Consider the following 20,619-nt stretch of genomic DNA (forward strand, 5'->3'; position numbering starts at 1 on the left):
AAGACCTTGTATTAGGCGGCCACTTCCTAGACTTTACACCCAAAGCACAAGCAACAAAAGAGAAAATAGATAAATGGGAACTCCTCAAGCTTAGAAGTTTCTGCACCTCAAAGGAATTTCTCAAAAAGGTAAAGAGGCAGCCAACTCAATGGGAAAAAATTTTTGGAAACCATGTATCTGACAAAAGACTGATATCTTGCATATACAAAGAAATCCTACAACTCAATGACAATAGTACAGACAGCCCAATTATAAAATGGGCAAAAGATATGAAAAGACAGTTCTCTGAAGAGGAAATACAAATGGCCAAGAAACACATGAAAAAATGTTCAGCTTCACTAGCTATTAGAGAGATGCAAATTAAGACCACAATGAGATACCATCTAACACCGGTTAGAATGGCTGCCATTAAACAAACAGGAAACTACAAATGCTGGAGGGGATGTGGAGAAATTGGAACTCTTATTCATTGTTGGTGGGACTGTATAATGGTTCAGCCACTCTGGAAGTCAGTCTGGAAGTTCCTTAGAAAACTAGATATAGAGTTACCATTCGATCCAGCGATTGCACTTCTCGGTATATACCCGGAAGATCGGAAAGCAGTGACACGAACAGATATCTGCACACCAATGTTCATAGCAGCATTATTCACAATTGCCAAGAGATGGAAACAACCCAAATGTCCTTCAACAGATGAGTGGATAAATAAAATGTGGTATATACACACGATGGAATACTATGCGGCAGTAAGAAGGAACGATCTGGTGAAACATATGACACCATGGATGAACCTTGAAGACATAATGCTGAGCGAAATAAGCCAGGCACAAAAAGAGAAATATTATATGCTACCACTAACGTGAACTTTGAAAAATGTAAAACAATGGTTTATAATGTAGAATGTAGGGGAACTAGCAGTAGAGAGCAATTAAGGAAGGGGGAACAATAATCCAAGAAGAACAGATAAGCTATTTAACGTTCTGGGGATGCCCAGAAATGACTATGGTCTGTTAAATTCTGATGGATATAGTAGGAACAAGTTCACAGAAATGTTGCTATATTATGTAACTTTCTTGGGGTAAAGTAGGAACATGTTGGAAGTTAAGCAGTTATCTTTGGTTAGTTGTCTTTTTCTTACTCCCTTGTTATGGTCTCTTTGAAATGTTCTTTTATTGTATGTTTGTTTTCTTTTTAACTTTTTTTTTCATACAGTTGATTTAAAAAAGAAGGGAAAGTTAAAAAAAAAAAAAAAAAAGATGTGGTGCCCCCTTGAGGAGCCTGTGGAGAATGCAGGGGTATTCGCCTACCCCACCTCCATGGTTGCTAACATGACCACAGACATAGGGGACTGGTGGTTTGATGGGTTGAGCCCTCTGCCATAAGTTTTACCCTTGGGAAGACGGTTGCTGCAAAGGAGAGGCTAGGCCTCCCTATATTTGTGCCTAAGAGTCTCCTCCTGAATGCCTCTTTGTTGCTCAGATGTGGCCCTCTCTCTCTGGCTAAGCCAACTTGAAAGGTGAAATCACTGCCCTCCCCCCTACATGGGATCAGACACCCAGGGGAGTGAATCTCCTTGGCAACGTGGAATATGACTCCCGGGGAGGAATGTAGACCCGGCATCGTGGGACGGAGAACATCTTCTTGACCAAAAGGGGGATGTGAAAGGAAATGAAATAAGCTTCAGTGGCAGAGAGATTCCAAAATGAGCCGAGAGATCACTCTGGTGGGCACTCTTACGCACACTTTAGACAACCCTTTTTAGGTTCTAAAGAATTGGGGTAGCTGGTGGTGGATACCTGAAACTATCAAACTACAACCCAGAACCCATGAATCTCGAAGACAGTTGTATAAAAATGTAGCTTATGAGGGGTGACAATGGGATTGGGAAAGCCATAAGGACCACACTCCACTTTGTCTAGTTTATGGATGGATGTGTAGAAAAGTAGGGGAAGGAAACAAACAGACAAAGGTACCCAGTGTTGTTTACTTCAATTGCTCTTTTTCACTCTAATTATTATTCTTGTTATTTTTGTGTGTGTGCTAATGAAGGTGTCAGGGATTGATTTAGGTGATGAATGTACAACTATGTAATGGTACTGTAAACAATCGAAAGTACAATTTGTTTTGTATGACTGCGTGGTATGTGAATATATCTCAATAAAATGATGATTAAAAAAAAAAAAATGCGGCTCCCAGAACAGGAGCCAGAGCCATTTTCTTTCTTTTTGCTGGCTCCCACCTGCTTTCTTCCTCTAATAAATCTTAAACTATAAAAAAAAAAAAAAAAATATGATTTAACAAGTGGTTAGAAAGCAAATTTCAAAGAATATTATGGGTAAAAGTTCCACAATTTCAGTTATTTCCCTATTGTAAAATATAACATATATACAGAAATGTTACAACTTTGTCAAAGTACGATTTAACAAGTAGCTATAGAACAAACTTCAAACATTGTCATGGGTTATAGTTCCACCATTTCAGTTATTTCCTTCTAGCTATTCTAATACCCTAGAAACTAAAAAAAATGTATGTAAATATTCAGTATTCATAATTCTTTGTAAATCCTATCTTGTCTGTTGCTACAACTCGCTCTCATTTGATCATTGTCTCAATCTTCAGGGATATCTGGGCAGTGACCACCCTAACTTCTTCATGTTGAAAAGGGGTGTTGACATTATAGGGAAGGGGGATGCATCCTCATTCCATTGTAATGCTGAATAATATTTCTTTATATATAACATATTTTGTTGATCCCTTCAGTGGTTGATGGACATTTGGGTTGCTTCCATCTTTTGATAATTGTGAATAATGTCACTATGAGTATCAGTGTACAAATATCTCTTTGGGTCCATGCTTTCAATTCTTCTGAGTATATACCTGGTAGCAGCATTGTAGGGTCACATAGTAATTCTATACTTAGCTTTCTGAGATACTGCCAAACTCTTCTACAGTGGTTGAACCATTCTACATTCCCACCAGTAATAAATGATGGTTCTTTATTTCTCTACTTCCTCTCCAATGCGTGTATTTAAAAAACAATAGAAGCCTTTCTAGTGGGCATGAACTGACTTCTCATTGTGACTTTGATTTGCATTTCCTTAATAACTAATAATTTTGAGAATCTTTTCATGTAATTTTTAGCCATTTGTTTTTCCTCTTTGAAGAAATGTCTGTTCAAGTCTTTTGCCCACTTTTAAATTGTTGCATGGTATTTTTTTATATATATATACTCTGGGTATTGAACCATTATCAGATATTTGGTTTCCAAATATTTTCTACCATTCAGTAGGCTGTCTTTTCATTTTTATGACAAAATCTGTTGATGAGCAAAATTTCTAAATTTTGATGAGGTCCCATTTAACTGTTTTGTTGCTAGTGTTTTCGGTATAAAGTCTAAGAAACCATTGCCTAATGCAATATCCCAAAGATACTTCCCTACATTTTCATCTAGGAGTTTTATAATCCTGGTTCTTATATTTAGTTTTTTGATCCACATTGAACTAATTTTATATATGGTGTGAGATAGGGGCCCTACTACCTTCTTTTGCATATGGATATCCAGTTCTCCCAGCACCTTCTGTTGAAGAGAATATTCAGGGGTGTTCAAGGTAAGGTAAGGAGTTGACATTAGGGCAAGATAAGGAGTTGACATCAGGGAGGTTATTATGTTATGGAAAATATTATGTTCTTGCTCAGACTGCTACATTAGCTAACAGTGGGTTTTATGCAGTCGTGTCTGTTGTGGTAGAGCTTCTAAGGGTGTGTTGTGTATGTACTGGGGGTGGGGAGTTTTGACTAACAATTTGTAGTATCTTTATCTAGCTTTGGTTTTAGGGTGATGTTGGTCTCATAGAATGAGTTAGGTAGTGGTCCTTCAATTTTTGGAAGAGTTTGAGCAGGATTGGTGTATTTGTCAGGGTTCTCTAGGGAAACAGAACCAACAGGAGGTATCTGTAAACATGAGACTTATAGAAGTGTCTCATGCAAATGTGGAGATGCATGAATCCAAATTCTGTAGGGCAGGCCATGAGCTGGCAACTCTGATGAAGGTCTTTGATGAACTCCCCAGGAGAGGTTGGCTGGCTGAAGAGAAATTCCATAGGATAGGCTGCAAACTGGCACTCCAATGAGGGCCTTCAATGAATTCTCCAGGAGAGGCTTCTGGCTGAAGAGGAAGTGAAAGTTTTCTCTTCTCCCTTAAAAGTCTTCAACTGATTGGATTAAATCCTGTCAATTGAATTCTCTCATTGCAGAAGACACTCCCTTCAATGGTGTAATCAGCCACAGATGCAATCAACTGGCTGATGATTTAATAAACCAGCTTTCTTGTTTATTAACCAGTCACACATGTCCTTGCAGTAATGGTTAGGCCAGTGCTTGCTTGACCAGACATCTGGGCATCATAACCTGCCCAAGTTGACACATGAACCATCACAATTGGTATTAATTGTTCTTGGAATGCTTGGTAGAATTCACCTGTGAAGCCATCTGGCCCTGGGCTTTTCTATGTTGGGAAGGTTTTGATGACTGATCCAATCTCTTTGTTTGTAATTGGTCTACTGGGCCTTCTTTTTCTTCTAGACACAGTGCATGTTATTCTTGTAGTTCTAGGAATTTGTCTGTTTCTTCTAGGTTGTCTAATTTTTTGGCACACAGTTCTTCATAATATCCTATCCTTTGTATTTCTGTTGGATCAGTAGTAACAGCTCCTCTGTGCTGGTTTGGATCTATTATGTCCCCCAGAAAATCCATGTTCTTTAATGCAATCTTGTGGGGGCATTGGTATTTTTTGATCAGGTTGTTTCCATGGAGATGTTACCCACCCAATACTGGCTGGAATGTTTTCATTAGATTATTTCCATGGGGCTGTGGCCCCACCTATTCAAGATGGGTCTTAATAAGTTTACTGGAATCCTTAAGAGAGTTCACAGAGACAGAAACTCAGAGAAGCTGATGGAGACATTTTGGAGAGAGGCTAAGATACGGAATCCAGAATTTACCTGAGGAGAAGAAAGCAGGACCCACAAGAGCTGACACAGACCCAGATATTTGGAGATGCTAAGGTAAGAAATGAAGCCCAGAGTTTGCTACAGAGAAGCTAAGTGAGAACCCATAGATACTTAATGAGTAGCCGCTGGAATCAGAAACTGAAAGCAACTCAACCTGGGAGCAAAGGACCAGCAGACAGCAGTCATGTGCCTTTCCAGCTGATGGAGATGTTCCGGACACCATCAGCCTTTCTTCACTGAAGGTATTCTCTTGTTGCTGCCTTAGTTTGGACACTTTTATAGCCTTAGAACTATAAATTTGTGAACTAATAAACCCCCATTGTAAAAGCCAATCCATTTCTCGTATTTTGCATAAAGGCAGCTTTAGCAAACTGGAACATCCTCTCATGTCTTATTTTATTTGCATATTCTCTTTTTTTTCTCTGTCAGTCTAACAAAATGTTTGTCAATTTTATTGATATTTTCTAATGTATGACACTGTAACTAGAAGTTAATAATAGAGAGGCATATAGGGAAAAATATATACCTATTGCAAACTATATACTACAGTTAGTAGTATTTTAAAATTCTTTCATCAACAGTAACAAATGTACTATACCAAAACTATGAATTAATAATGGAGGGGGTTGTGGTATAGGAAGATCTTAGTTTCCTTTTTTTGTCTTTCTTTCTTTTCTGGAGTAGTCAAAATGTTCTAAAAATTGAAAAAAAATTGTGTTGATGGATACACAGCTGTATGGTGTTGCTGTGGGCAATTGATTGTACACTTTGGATCTTTGGATAGTTTTTATGATATCTGAACAATCTCAATAAAAAAATTAATAAAAAAGAGTGTGTGGTGTAACTTTGATATATTTGTGGATTTTCCAGTTCTCTGTCTGATACTGATTTCTAGCTTCATTTCATTGTGGTCAGAGAAGACACTTTGTATAATTTCAATGTTTTAAAATTTATTGACTTGTTTTGTGACCCATTATGTGGTCTATCCTGGAGAATGATCCATGTGCACTTCAGAAGAATGTGTATGCTGCTGTGTTAGGGTGCAATGTTCTCTCTATGCCTGTTAGGTCAAATTTATTGTATTATTCAAGTTTTGTTTCCTTATTGATTTTCTGTCAAGATGATTTATCTATTGAGAGCAGTGTATTGAAGTCTCTATCATTGTAGAGGTGTCTATTTCTTCCTTTGACTTTTTTTAAAAATTCAATTTTATTGAGATTGTTTACATATCATGCAATCATCCAAAGTGCACAGTTGCCCACAGTACCATCACACAACTGTGCATCCATCACCACAATTAATTTTTTTTCAATTTTTAGAGCATTCTCATTATTCCAGAAAAGAAATAAAAACAAAAAAGAAAACTCAAATCCTCCCATACACCTAAACACCCCCTCTCCATTACTGACTCATAGCATTGTTATAGTACATTTGTTACTGTTGATGAAAGAATATTAAAATAGTACTAACTGTAGTACATAGTTTGCAATAGTTATATTTTCCCTTGTATATTCTTCTATTATTAACTTCTAGTTATAGAGTCATACATTTGTTCTAGTTCATGAAAGAGATTTCTAATATTTTTACAGTTAAACATGGATGTTGTCCACCACAAGAGTCACTGTTTGTACTTCCCATATTTTAACCTACAAACTTTCCTTCTGGTGACATACATGACTCTAAGGTTCCTGTTTCCACCACATTCACACACCATTCAGCACTGTTAGTTATTCTCATAATAACATGAGCATTTAAGTTCAACCTAGTTAAACATTCTGCTCATAATAAGCAACTGCTTATTCTATATCCTGGTAACCTATATTTCATGTCTATGAGTTTACATATTATAATTAGTTCATAGCAGTGAGACCATATGATATTTTTCCTTTTGTGTCTGACTTAATTTCACTCAACATAGTGCCCTCAAGGTTTCTTCATCAACCCTCCTTTTTTAGGATGGTTTTGTTCACACAGCATACATTCCATCCTGAGTAAACAATTGGTGGTTCCCCATATAGTCACATATTTATGTATTGAGCACCATTACCACTATCTATATAAGGACATCTCCATTTCTTCCACAAAGAAGGAGGAAGAGTCAAAGAAGGTAGAGAGACAAAGGGAAAAGAAAAAGAAAGAAAAATAACAGCCAAAAAGCAACAAAAGGAAAGATAAAATTAAACTAAAGTACAATAAAAGAGCCAACATCACCAATGCCAAGAGTCCCATACCCCTCCCTCATATCACCCTCTTATAGGCATTTAGCTTTGGTATATTGCCTTTGTTACATTAAAGGAAGCATAATACAATGCTTCTGTAACTATAGTCTCTAGTTTGCACTGATTGTATTTTTAATACCTTGCAAAGTTGGACATTTCATTTGTTCTTCCTCGTGTAAAAATATATTTGTACATTTTATCACAATTGTTGAGCACTCTAGGTTTCACTGAGTTATACAATCCTAGTCTTCATCTTTCCTCTTTCTTTCTAGTTCCCATATGCTCCTAACCTTCCTCTTTCAACCATATTCACAGTTGTCTTTGTTCAGTGTACTTACATTGTTGTGCTACTATCACCCCAAAAAGTGTTCCAAACCTCTCATTCATGAATTTTCCTATCTCTCTGTAGTGCTCCCTTTAGTATGTCCTGCAGAGCAGCTATCTTGTTCGCAAACTCTCATTGTCTGTTTGTCAGAGAATATTGTAAACTTTCCCTCATATTTGAAGGAGAGTTTTGCTGGATGTAGGTGTACTGGTTTGTATGTATTGTGTCCCCCAGAAAAAGCCATGTTCTTTGATGCAGTCTTGTGAGGGCAGATGTATTAGTATCGATTAAGTTGGAATGTTTGGATTGTGTTGTTTCTATGGAAACATGCCCTACCCAACTGTAGGTGATAACTCTGGATAATTTCCATAGAGGTGTGGCCCTGCCCATTTAGTGTGGGCTTTGATTCATTCACTGGAGTTCTATATAAACTCAGACAGAAGCAGTGAGCTTGCTGCAACCAAGTGGGACACTTTGAAGAATGCACAGGAGCTGAGAGAGTAGCAGCAGATGAGAGACAGTTTGAAGATGGCTGTTGAAATCAGACTTTTGCTCCAGAATAACTAAGAGAGGAAAAATGCACCAAGAGCAACTAAAAGTGACATTTTTGAGGAACTGCAGCCTAGAGAGGAACTTCCTGGGAGAAAGCCATTTTGAAACCAGAACTCTGGAGCAGACATCAGCCATATGCCTTCCCAGCTAACAGAGGTTTCCGGACACCATTGGCCATCCTCCAGTGAAGGTACCCAATTGTTGATGCATTACCTTGGACACTTGATGGCCTTAAGGCTGTAACTGTGTAATCAAATAAACCCCCTTTATAAATGTCACTCCATTTCTGGTATTTTGAATTCTGGCAGCATTAGCAAAGGAGAACAATAGGATTCTTGGTTGGTGATTTTTCTCTTTCAGTATTTTAAATATATCACACCTCTTCCTTCTTGCCTCCATGGTTTCTATTGAGAAATCCACACATAGTCTTATCAAGCTTCCCTTGTGTGTGATGGATCACTTTTTTCTTGCTGCTTTCAGGTTTCTCTTTGTCTTTGACATTTGATAATCTGATTAAGTGTCTTGGCATAGTCTATGCAGATCAGTTCTGTTTGGGGTACACTGTGCTTCTTGGATCCATAATTTTATGTCTTTCATAAAAGATGCAAAGTTTTCATTATTATTTCCTCTATTATTGCTTTTGCTTCTTTTCCCTTCTCTTCTCCTTCTGGGACACCCATGACATGTACATTCATGCATTTAATTTTGTTCTTAAGTTCCCGGAGATGTTGCTCATATTTTTCCATTCTTTTCCCTATCTGTTCTTTTGTGTGTAGGCTTTCAGGTGCCTTGATCTCCAGTTCCTGAGTGTTTTCTTCTGCCTCTTTAGATCTGTGTTGTATGTTTCCATTATGTCTTTCATTTCTTGACTTTTTAGCCTTGGGGCTTGAGAGAGCAGCAGTCCCACACTTTCCAAGGGCCTACATGGCAGCTCTTTTCTCCCCAAATGCTAGGGTGGGTGCTCCAACATATCCACACGTTGGGGAGACCACATTCTTCTTGACCCCGCCCTCCTCAAACATCAGGGAGCCACCTGGACTCTGCCTCTCTGGGGCAAAGGCTCTCCCCTCTTTGAACAGTGGGGTGGCAGCCAGGCTCTCCCCAATCCCCAGGGAATGTGTTCCACCCTCTCTGGGGTCTGGGGTGCAGCACTCTTCCTGAGCATCCAGGCAGAAGGCCCATGCTCTGCCTCCAGGGCAAACTCACCCTTTACATGTGTATGTGCTGCTCCACTCTCCCAGCCCAAGACCTCTTGACTCCAGACCTCAACCTCCATGGCTCTGTCTTCTAAGAAAAACTTCCTTCAATTTGTTCCTTGTCTGTCCTCTCTAGCCCAGACCAGCAGTGGTTCCTTCTACACAGATGTTGCAAAAATCTTGTTGACTTGGCATGAAGCACATAGGGGTCAAAACCATCAGACAATAGGGGTTTCCACAAATCCTTTCTGGATAACTCCATTGCCAATCCTGGCTTGTGCTGAAATGGCAGTTGGGTTCCTTGTTTGGTTAATTCCTCATATGGGGCTGTGGCTTCTGGGGTCTCACTTTCTGGAAGCCTGGAATTTTCCAAACCATCAGTTTCTGGTTTCTTTGAATCCAAGAGTTCAGTTCTAGGTTGATGTCTCTCCTGTTGCATTCTACTATAAGCTGCAAGTAGAAGCCAAGCCACACTTTTGGTATTTAGTGTTGAAATTTCTTCAGCTTCAGCTAAGTATTCCAGCACATCATTTTCAAATTCTGCCTTCCATCTGACACCAGGACTCAATTTTGCCAAATTCTCTGCCATTTATGTATGTATATATTTTATTGAGATTGTTCAGATACCATACAACTATCCAAAGATCCAAAGTGTATAATCAGTTGCCCATGGTACCATCATACAGCTGTGTATCCATCAACACAATTATTTTTTTTTCAATTTTTAGAATATTTTCACTACTCCAGAAAAGAAATAAAGACAAAAAAAAGAAACTCAGGTCCTCCTACCCCTAACCACGCCCCTCCCTCCATTATTGATTCATAGTTTTGGTATAGTACATTTGTTACTGTTGATGAATGTTAAAATACTACTAACTGTGGTATATAGTTTGCAATAGGTATATATTTTTTCCCTATGTGCCTCTCTATTATTAACTTCTAGTTATAGTGACATACATTTGTTCTAGTTCATGGGAGAGATTTCTCATATTCGTATAGTTAATCATGGGCATTGTCCACCACAAGATTCACTGTTTTATACATTTCCACCTTTTAACCTCCAACTTTCCTTATAGTGACATGCATGACTCTGAACTTCCCCTTTCCACTACCTTCACACACCTTTTAGCACTGTTAGTTATACTCATTACATGCTACCATCACCCCTGTCCATTTCCAAATACTTCAGTTCACTCTAGTTGAATATTCTGCTCATAATAAGCAACTTCTCCACATTCTTTAGCCTCATTCTATATCCTGGTAACTTATGTTTCATGTCTATGAGTTTACATATTATAATTAGTTCATATCACCTGCAATATTTGCCTTTATGTGTCTGTCATATTTCATTCAATATAGTGCCCTCAAGGTTTCTTCATCAACCCATTTCTTTTAAGATGGTTTTGTTCAAACACTATACATTCTGCCCTAAGTAAACAATCATTGGTTCCCCATATAGTCACATATTTATGTATTGAGCACATTGCCACTCGGTATATAGGACATTTCTTCCACAAAGATGGAGGAAGAGTCAAAGAAGGCAGAGAGGCAAAAGTAAAAAGCAAGAAAAAGAGAGAAAAACAAACAAAAAAACTTGATCGCTAGAAGGTGACAAAAGGAAAGATAGCATTAACCTAAAGTAGAATAAAGAGTCAGATAACATCACCAATGCCAGGAGTCCCATACCCGTCCCATAATCCGTCCCCATATGCATTTAGCTTTGGTATATTGCTTTTGTCACATTAAAGGAAGCATAATACAATGTTTCTGTTAATTCTGGCCTCTAGTTAGCATTGATTGTATTTTCCCCCCAATCCCACTTTATTTTTAACAGATTGTAATGTTGACATTCATTTGTTCTACCTCATGTAAAAACATATTTGTATCTTTTATTACAATCGTTGAACACCTTAGGTTTCCTTGAGTTACACAGTCCCAGTCTTTGTTGTTCATCTTTTGTTCTGGTGTCCCACATGCTCCCAGCCTTCCTCTTTCAACAATATTCACAGTCATCTTTTTTCAGTGTACTTACATTGCTGTGCTACTATCTCCCAAAATTGTTTTCCAAACCTCTCACTCCTATCTTTTCCTTTCTGTTTGCAGTGCTTCCTTTAGTGTTTCCAGCAGAGCAGGTATCTTGTTCACAAACTCTGTCATCTGTTTGTCAGAGAATATTTTAAGCTTTCCCTCATATCTGAAGGATAGTTTTGCTGTATATAGGATTCTTGGTTGGTGATTTTTCTCTTTCAGTATCTTAAATATATCACCCACTTCCTTCTTGCCTCCATGGTTTCTATTGGGAAATCCACACATAGTCTTATCAAGCTTCCTTTGTATGTGATGGATTGCTTTTCTCTTGCTGCTTTCAGGATTCTCTCTTTGTCTTTGATGTTTGATAATCTGATTATTAAGTGTCTTGGCATAGGCCTACTCAGATCTATTCTGTTTGGGGTACACTGCATTTCTTGGATCCGTAATTTTATGTCTTTCATAAGAGATGGGAAATTTTCATTGATTATTTCCTCTATTATTGCTTCTGCCCCTTTTCCCTTCTCTTCTCCTTCTGGGACACCAATGACATGTAAATTCTTGCTTTTCATTTTGTCTTTAAGTTCCCAGAGATGTTGCTCATATTTTTCCATTCTTCTCTCTATCTGTTCTTTTGTGTGTAGGCTTTCAGGTGCCTTTTTCTTCAGTTCCTGAGTGTTTTCTTCTGCCTCTTGAGATCTGCTGTTGTATGTTTCCATTGTGTCTTTCATCTCTTGTGTTGTGCCTTTCATTTCCATAGATTCTGCCAGTTGGTTTTTTGAACTTTCAATTTCTACCTTATGTACGTCCTGTGTTTTCATTATACAGTTCAGCTCTTTCACCATATGTTCCCTAAGCTTTTTGAATTCACTTATTATTAGTTGTTTCAATTACTGCATCACAGTTGAAGTGCAAGTTTGTTCCCCTAACTGGGCCATAACCTCATTTTTCTTGGTGTAGATTGTAGTTTTCTGTGGTCTAGGCATGGTTTCCTTGGTTATTCCAATCAGGTCTCCCCAGACCAGAATGGGCTAAGGTCCCAGAAGGAAGAAATATTCAGTATCTGGTTTCCCTGAGGGTGTGTCTCAGAAAATTGGTACACCCTGTGATGCCTCCAGTCACTGTGCTTTTCTGCCCAGCAGGTAACACCTGTTAGCCTATAATTCTTGACTTGTGTAAGGAGCTGTGGCTCTTTTTCCCCAAGTTCTGAATGAAAGACAGGTAGTAGAGCTGGGCCCCACCCCTTTCCTCTTAGAGAAGATAGACTCCCTGGGAAGAGGTCATTAGCACTTCAGTGGTGTCTCTCTGCCTGTGCTATACCCTTGTATGGTTCACAGAACTGGGAACTGAAAATGGCTGAGGCTTTCTCCACTGAGTCAAAAAAGGAACAGGGAGTCCCCTTCAGAGCTAGTCTGAGGTGACCCTCCAAGTCTCCAAGGTCAGTCGTCACCCAAAGCCTCTGTCTGCTTGTTGGGGATTCGTACCTCATAGTGAGCAGTTCACACTCGCTAATTAAAACCCCAGTTGGAGCTCAGCTGAGCTATATTCACTTGCTGGGGGAGAGCTTCTCTCTGGCACCATGAGGCTTTGTAGCTCGGGCTGTGGGGAAGGGGTCTCCCAATTTGGATCTGCAGTCTTTACTTACAGATTTTATGCTGTGATCTCAGGCATTCCTCCCAATTCAGGTTGGTGTATGATGAGTCTCATTTGTCCCCCTGCAGTTATTTCAGATTATTTACTTGTTGTTTCTGGTTTTTTTTAGTTTTTCCAGGGGGACTACTTAGCTTCCACTCTTCTCTATGCTACCATCTTAGACTTTGTGACTCTCTGCCATTTTGAAACAAGGATCACCTTTGTTCCAGTTTGCGATGACACTTTCATGATTTCTGTTCAATCCTCATCAGAAGTATCTTTAGAGTCCATATTTCCACAGTCTCTTCAAAGCAATCTAGGCATTTTCTATCAAGCTCCTCACAATTCTTCCAGAATCTTCCCCTTATTCATTTACAAACATGTTTGGTATTTGCAAACTCAGCAGCACCCCACTCTTGGTACCAAAATCTGTTCCAGTTTGCTAATGCATCCCATTATACAAAATACCAGAAATGGATTGGCTTTTATAAAGGGGTTTATTTGGTTACAAAGTTATAGTCTCAAGGCCCTAAAAGTGTCCATCTATGGCATCAAGTATACCTTCACTGAAGGAAGGCCAATGGCATCTGGAAAACATCTGTTAGCCAGGAAGGCATGTGGCTGGTGTCCACTGATGTTATGTTCCAGCTTCTCTCTCAGCTCCCATGCATTCTTCAAAATGTTGCTCTTGGGGCATTTTGCCCTCTCTTAGCTGCAGCTCCTCTTCAAATTGTCACTCTCAGTTGCTCTCCAAAATGTCACTCATAGCTGCTCTGAGCTCCTTCTCTTTGTCAGCTCATTTATATGGCCCAGTGATTTAATTCAGACCCACCCTCCATAGAAACATCCAATCAAAAGGTTCCAATCCAATCAACACTAATATATTGGCCCCCACAAGATTGCATCAAAGAGAATGTCATTTTGGGGGACATAATACATCCAAACTGGCACAAGGCCTTAGACAGAAATGATGAATGTGTTATTGCCAACTGGAAGAAAGGCAATCCTTGTTTTAAAGTAGCAGAGAATTTGGCAAAATTGAGTACTAGTGTTGGATGGAAGGGAGAATTTGAAAGCAATGAGCAGGGATACTTAGCTGAAGAGATCTCCAAACTAAATGCGGAAAATGCAGTCTGACTTGTAGTTTATAGTGAAATACGAAAGGAAAGGGATAAGCTGAGAACTGAACTCTTGAGTAAAAAGAAACCAGAAAATGATGGTTTGGAAAACTCTGTGCTTCCAGAAAGTGAGACCTCAGAGACTGGTGCCCTACATAAGGATTTAACCAAACCTGAAAGCAGTCAGCCATGTCAGGATGAGCCAGGCTTGGAGATGGAGTTATCCAGGAAGGATTTGTGGAAAGTCCTATTGTCTGATGGCTTTGATTCCTGTATGCTACATGTTAAACTGACAATTTTTTTTGTGGATCTGTATAAGCAGAACCCTGCCAGTCTTGACTTAAAAGGACAGAAAAGAGACAGATTGCAGGAAAAATTACTTCAAAGGCAGAACCATGGAAGCCAAGGTCTGGAGCTAAGACACCTCAGGCCAGGAGAGCAGACCCACCCATGCACATGGAGAGAGTGAGTTTGTCCCAGAATTCAAAGAAGGTGGAGCACATTCCCCAGGGATTGGGGAAGCCTGGTTACCACTCTACTGTTTTGAGAGGGGAGAGCCTGTGCCCCAGGGATGCAAAGGTGTCTGGGGGCCACCACAATGCTTGAGGAGGGTGGGGAAGAGAAGAACATGGTCTTCCCCAAGCTTAGATATGTTGTAGCAATTACCTCAGCATTCAGAAAGAACAAAGCCACTGTGCAAGCCCTTGGAAAGGGTGAGACTGCTGCTCTCTCAAGCCCTGAGAATAAAATGTCATTCTACAAATGACTCTCAGACTTTGAAATCTAATGGAGTTTACCCTGTGGGTTTTTGGAACCCATGACCCCTATTTTCCTTCCAATTTTTCCTTATGGCAATGGGACCATTATTTATCCTATGACTGTCCACCCTTTGTATATTGGAAGCAGATGACTTGTTCCAAGTTTCACAGTTCCACAGCCAGACATGTATTTTGTCTTAGGACAAACCACACCAGTAACTGATTTGATAATACTTTGTACTTAATATTGTTATGGAAATTATTTAAGGTTTTTGTGATATTATGATGGAATGAATGTGCTTTGCATATGGAAAAACATGTCTTTTTAGGGTCCAGATGGTGGGGTATAGGTTTGAGTCTGTTATGTACCTCCAGAAAGCCTATGTTCTTTTAATACAATCTTGTGGGGACAAAACTATTATGGGTGGGACCTTTTTATTACGTTGTTTCCATGGAGTTGTGACCCACCCATTCAAGGTGGGTCTTAATCCCCTTGTGGAGTCCTTTATGAGAGGTTAAAAGGCAAAGACATTTTGTAGAGCACTCAGAGATGCTGAGATAGAAGCCCAAAGACATTTTGGAGAAAGCCACTGAAACCAGAAGCTAAACCCAAGAGCGAAGGATCAGCAGAGTCAGACATGTACCTTTCCATGTGACAGAGGAACCCTGGATGCCATTGGCTTTTATTCAGAGAAGGTATTATTCTGTTGTTGCCTTAATTGAGGCATTTTAATGGCCTTAGAACTGTAAATTTGTGAACTAATATACCCCCATTGTAAAAACCAATCTGTTGTATTGCATGCTGGCAGCTTTAGCAAACCAAACATCCTGTAAATGGGTTTACATTTGTACTGAAGAAATCTACTTAGCCTCATTTTAATTTTCAGGAATATTGCCCAATCCAACAAGCTATGAATAAGGCCTATTTATGGCTAAAAAGATAGCTTTAAAAACCAAAAGGAAATACTACTGTGATTAATATTCAGATTCTACAGATTCCAGCTTATATGTTTTGAAAGTAAAACTGTGGGACAAGGAAATTTACAAATCAAGCATTCTTCCTTTTCACCTACAAAATAAAAGCAAATATCATTATATTACACTTATTAGTGCTTTTAAACACATATAAACACAGACTTTAAATTACAATGGTTCTTCAACAAATATACAGGATTATGGCTTTTGAATTTTCTCATGTTCAGACAGTGGATGAGACTGTCGGTATGAACATGGTTGAAGAGATCTATACAAACAACAACTTTTTTTCTGCTTTGAAAAATAAGCCCCAAAATAGTGATCACAAAGATACTTCATTAGGCACAAATCTAGATTTTTTTTTGGGGGGGGGGTACAATTAGATTTTATAGTGATATCTTAATTAAACATTTTTAATTGTTCAAAGTGAAAACAGCTCTTTACCACCCAGCCAACAGATAAACAAGTTTATTCTGTCCCTTTCTGTCTCACTCTACAACACTGCAGGAGGCATCTGAACATTCGTGACAGACCATTCGTTCATTCAATAAATAGGTTATTGAGCTCCTGCCACATACAAGGGAAAGCCAGCATCAAGAATGTAAAGGCGGTGCCCTCTACCCCCTGCCATCCAGCTAACGCCCACCTCCAAGCTCCAGGACCCTTCCTCTGGATCCAGAGTGATTTCTAGCTCCTACTTCATGTCTTCCTCTCCATGAGATTCCAAGCACCTAGAAACCTCCTCCATGTGGCAGCCCAGTAACACCAGCCTTGCACCTTCTCACCTCCTCTCACACAGGGATGGCAGCTGCACTGCACTCCACACCTTCCCCCATGACCACACCTGGGCAGAGCTCTATCACCCCAACACTCAGAAATCCTGTCCTTCTAGCTCTCCTTCTCTAAACTGCTCTTTCTTTGAGATCAGCACAAACTCTTCTCTGAGCCTTGCCTTTTTTCTCATGTTTTCCAAGCTTCACTTCTTCACCACCCAGCTGGATCCCAGGGCCAACCACATGGGCACCATGGTTTCTTTGTTCCTTATCTTTCCAGAAAACGCTCCCACTTGATGCCAAACCTAGAAAAGCCTGCTTTTCCGTCCTTCTTCTCCAATGCAGTTAAGAATGGGAAAAATTCAGTTAATGGAAAAGTAGATTTACAGGTTTATAGATTCCAATTTTGCTGAGTTCTCAATACAGTGCACTGGGCCATCCTTCCATCCTTTGGTTCTTTCTGTCTTTCTTTGTTATCATGCTCCATGGTGGGTGTTCAAACAAGCCCCCTCCTATTATTTAGAGAGAAATAAAAGAAGCCCCCAGTCATGATCTACCTCACCTTCCCTGCCCTCTCCTCTAGACGTAACTACCACAGAACAACCGAATCCTCTGCCTCCTTCTTGCCTGGCTTGGGAAACGTGCTTTGCCAGCCCAAGCCTAATCCCTTCACCTATGTGTTTGTCCATTTTGTGGAATGAGTGGATTCTAACATCCTTTCCTCTCTTCCAACAAAGAAGTTCAAGTGTCCCCTGTCCTAGCAACATCTATCCTGACATGTTCCTGCCCCTGTATTTCTCTCTGTTACTGATTCTGCTGAAAGAATTGTCTGAAGCGGGGAAATTCCTTCCATGCACAGTCACAATCAGAAACCAAGGAGTGAAAGATGAACAGAGCCGACTCATAAAAACCTACAAATTCTGTTGGTGGAATATGAATTAAGAATACGACAGAAAGGAAATTATCTAATAGACAATAGAGTTGACACAATATATAAATAGCACTTACAAATCAATTTTTAAAACCCTTCCATGAAAAGGATGTGAAAGGACCTGAATAAGCAATCAGCAAAATTGCAAACAGCCAATGAACATGTGAAACAAATCAAGGTCACCAATAAAAGAGATGCAAAAGGGGGAGGAAAATTAGCACTCATATGTTAATGCTGGGGATATGAAGCAGCACATTTTTTCTGGAGGGTTGTTTGGTAATATGTCTCAGTTTCAATGTGCACACCCTCAGTCTAGCAATTCTACCTCTAAGAACATATCCAAAGGAGAAAATTAAGTAAGTGAACAAATATTTCAGCAGGTCTGTTTATCTAAGTGGTGTTTTAATAGCAAAATATTAGAAAATATAAGTGTATTTTAACAGAAAATCAGTTAAATTAAGTATGGTACTGTGACTAAAAAAAGATATATTATGCAGCCTTAAAAATGATGATATGGATTTATTTTTTAATCTTTCCCTTTTTTGGTACAGATGCATTTTAATATGGAAAGACAACCATGTCCTATTAAGAATTAAAGTAGATTGCTAAATGTCATTTGGGAAAAAGTCTGGAAGGAAATCTGTTGAAGCTAAACCAGGGCTTATCTCTGAGCAATGGATTTCTGGATAGTCATCACCGGTGTCTTGCATAGGATCCCCATCCCTCCTCACCAGTATTGTGTGTCCTTTCATATTTGTGTGCTTATTGTGTGTGCTTCCAACAGCCATGGGTACCCGAGAATCAACTCCCCTGCCTCAAGTCCTTAAACAAACACCTGCCAACACTGGACGCCGCCATTGGCTTCCTCAAAGAGCCACCACACCTGACTCTTGTCTTCCTGAACCCCAACACCATTAACTCACTCCTGACCCCACCATTGCAACAAGATTACCTAAGGGCACCATGACCTGCGCACCCCTAAACCCAGTGGATACTCTCAAGCACCTTTGAGTCTTTGACTTCAATGGGACGTCTAGTTCACCAACGACTCCACTTCCTTTTTCCCCCAACACCCTTCTCCTATCTTCACTTCACTTCTTTAAAAATGCTCTACCCACTTTTGTCCATCCTCAGTCCTCACCTCACTCCAATATCTTCAGTTATTATCTACCTGCTAATGGCTCCCCAAACATATTCCTGGATGTCTTCATGTCCACACCCAGATACCCAACAGCCTCCTGTCTCTCCACTTGGATGGCACTCAGAGGTACCTCAAGCAGTGTCCACAGGTGAGCCCATCAGTCTCACACTCAAACCCACTTCCTGGTCTCAGTCAGAAATGTGCCCCTGTGCTCACCCAAACATGTGCACAAGAATGTCCTCGGCAGTGTTACAATAGTCCCAAACAGGAAATGACCCAAATGCCCATCAACAGTAGAACTGATAAATTAAGAGTATTTTCATGCAACAGAGTACTGTACAGCAGTGAAAGCTAACCAACTATAATTGTATATAAATACATGGGCAAATCTCATTAATAAAATGTTGCATAACAGAACCCAGATACAGAAAGAGTCATATTGTATTATTCCATTTATGTAATATTCCAGCCAGACTTAACAAATCTACACTGCTAGAAGTCAGGACAGAGGCTATCCTTGGGTTGGGTGCTGATGGGAAGGAGGCAGAAGGGGCTTCTGAGGGAGTGGTGAAGTACTCTTTCTTAATTGGGGGGTGGGGATGGGTCACGGATAAGTTATAGTTTGTAAAAAGTCACCATGCTTTGCATTTATGCTTTATTCCTAAAAAGATAAATGGTTTCCCATTGCTCACAGGGTCCTCTATACCACTCAAGCCTCGGCATGCTTTGGCTAACTTAGTCTGTACTCCCGCTTTTCGGGAATTCTTTCAGCTCCTCAGACCTCTTTATCCTCCCTCTTCCCTGGGGCATGTGCATTTGCCTGTTCCCTCTGCCTGGGATCCTCCGACTCTGTTGCTCTGCCCTGTGCCCACTGCATCCCACCTCCCCCAAGCTGACTCTCACAGCCCCTTCTGGTCCTGCCTTTGTCTTTGCCTGACTCAGTGAGGATGCACCTTCTAAACATCTGCACTTGTCTTTCAACGCATCATAGAGTGATTATCAGTTTGATGTCTGCCTTCCCAACAGGGCAGGGAATGAATGGTACTGTCTTATTCACTGCTTTCTTCCTGGTGCTAAGACTAAAAACTGACAGGTTCCCAGGTTCAAAGAGTGCAGTTTCCAGCTGTGATATCCACTCATTTCTGTCGTAGCCTCTACATCCTGTGAAGCCCAGAAGCGGCTGCTGTTTGCTGACCTGATGAGGCACCCAGTGGGTCACCATGACTTCCCAGCCCAGGGACAGCCCCCACCCTGAAGAGTCACAATCGTGCTGGTCCCCCAACACCTCTACTGCAAGCCGCCTCCACACAGCCACCCCGTGCACAACTTCCCCCCACCCCTACCCCGACGGCCACCTAGAGGGCTGCCTCTGCCACCCCCTGCCCGCGACTGTTCCCACAATGGCGAGTCTGGGGGGGGCCGGGCCTGCTACAAGGCAGTTGTCGCAGTACACCTGAAACACAAGGTAGGCTGAAAGGTGTGAAGACAGAATACCCAGCTGGCCAGCCCTGGCCAGACATCTGAGTCCAGCACACATTTTATTTAAAATAGCAATTAGGTGATGTGCTTATTCTGTCAAATTCAGAAGCTACACTATTAAAGTAAACTTTTGCCAATGTTACAAATGCTGATCAATTAGAAATTAATTTCAAATGTTGATGTCTTTGAGATCTCATAAAACAATACATATTTATAGTCATGTTTTGACCTATTATCTCAAGTATGAAAATTAGCAGGTAGTTCTTTGCCTTTATGAATAATTCTTTTTTCATGACCAAGTGGGTTTTATTCCAGGTATGCAAGGGTGGTTCAACACAAGAAAATCAATTAACGTAATACACCACATTAACAAATCAAAAAGGAAAAAACCACATGATTCCAATTGACATTTGACAAAATCCAGCATCCTTTCTTTTTTCTTAATGTTTTTTAATGTTTTTGTAATATTCATAGCCTATTTAT

This window comes from Choloepus didactylus, chromosome 15 (genome assembly GCF_015220235.1).
Source record: "Choloepus didactylus isolate mChoDid1 chromosome 15, mChoDid1.pri, whole genome shotgun sequence".
NCBI classification, from domain to species: Eukaryota; Metazoa; Chordata; class Mammalia; order Pilosa; family Megalonychidae; genus Choloepus; species Choloepus didactylus.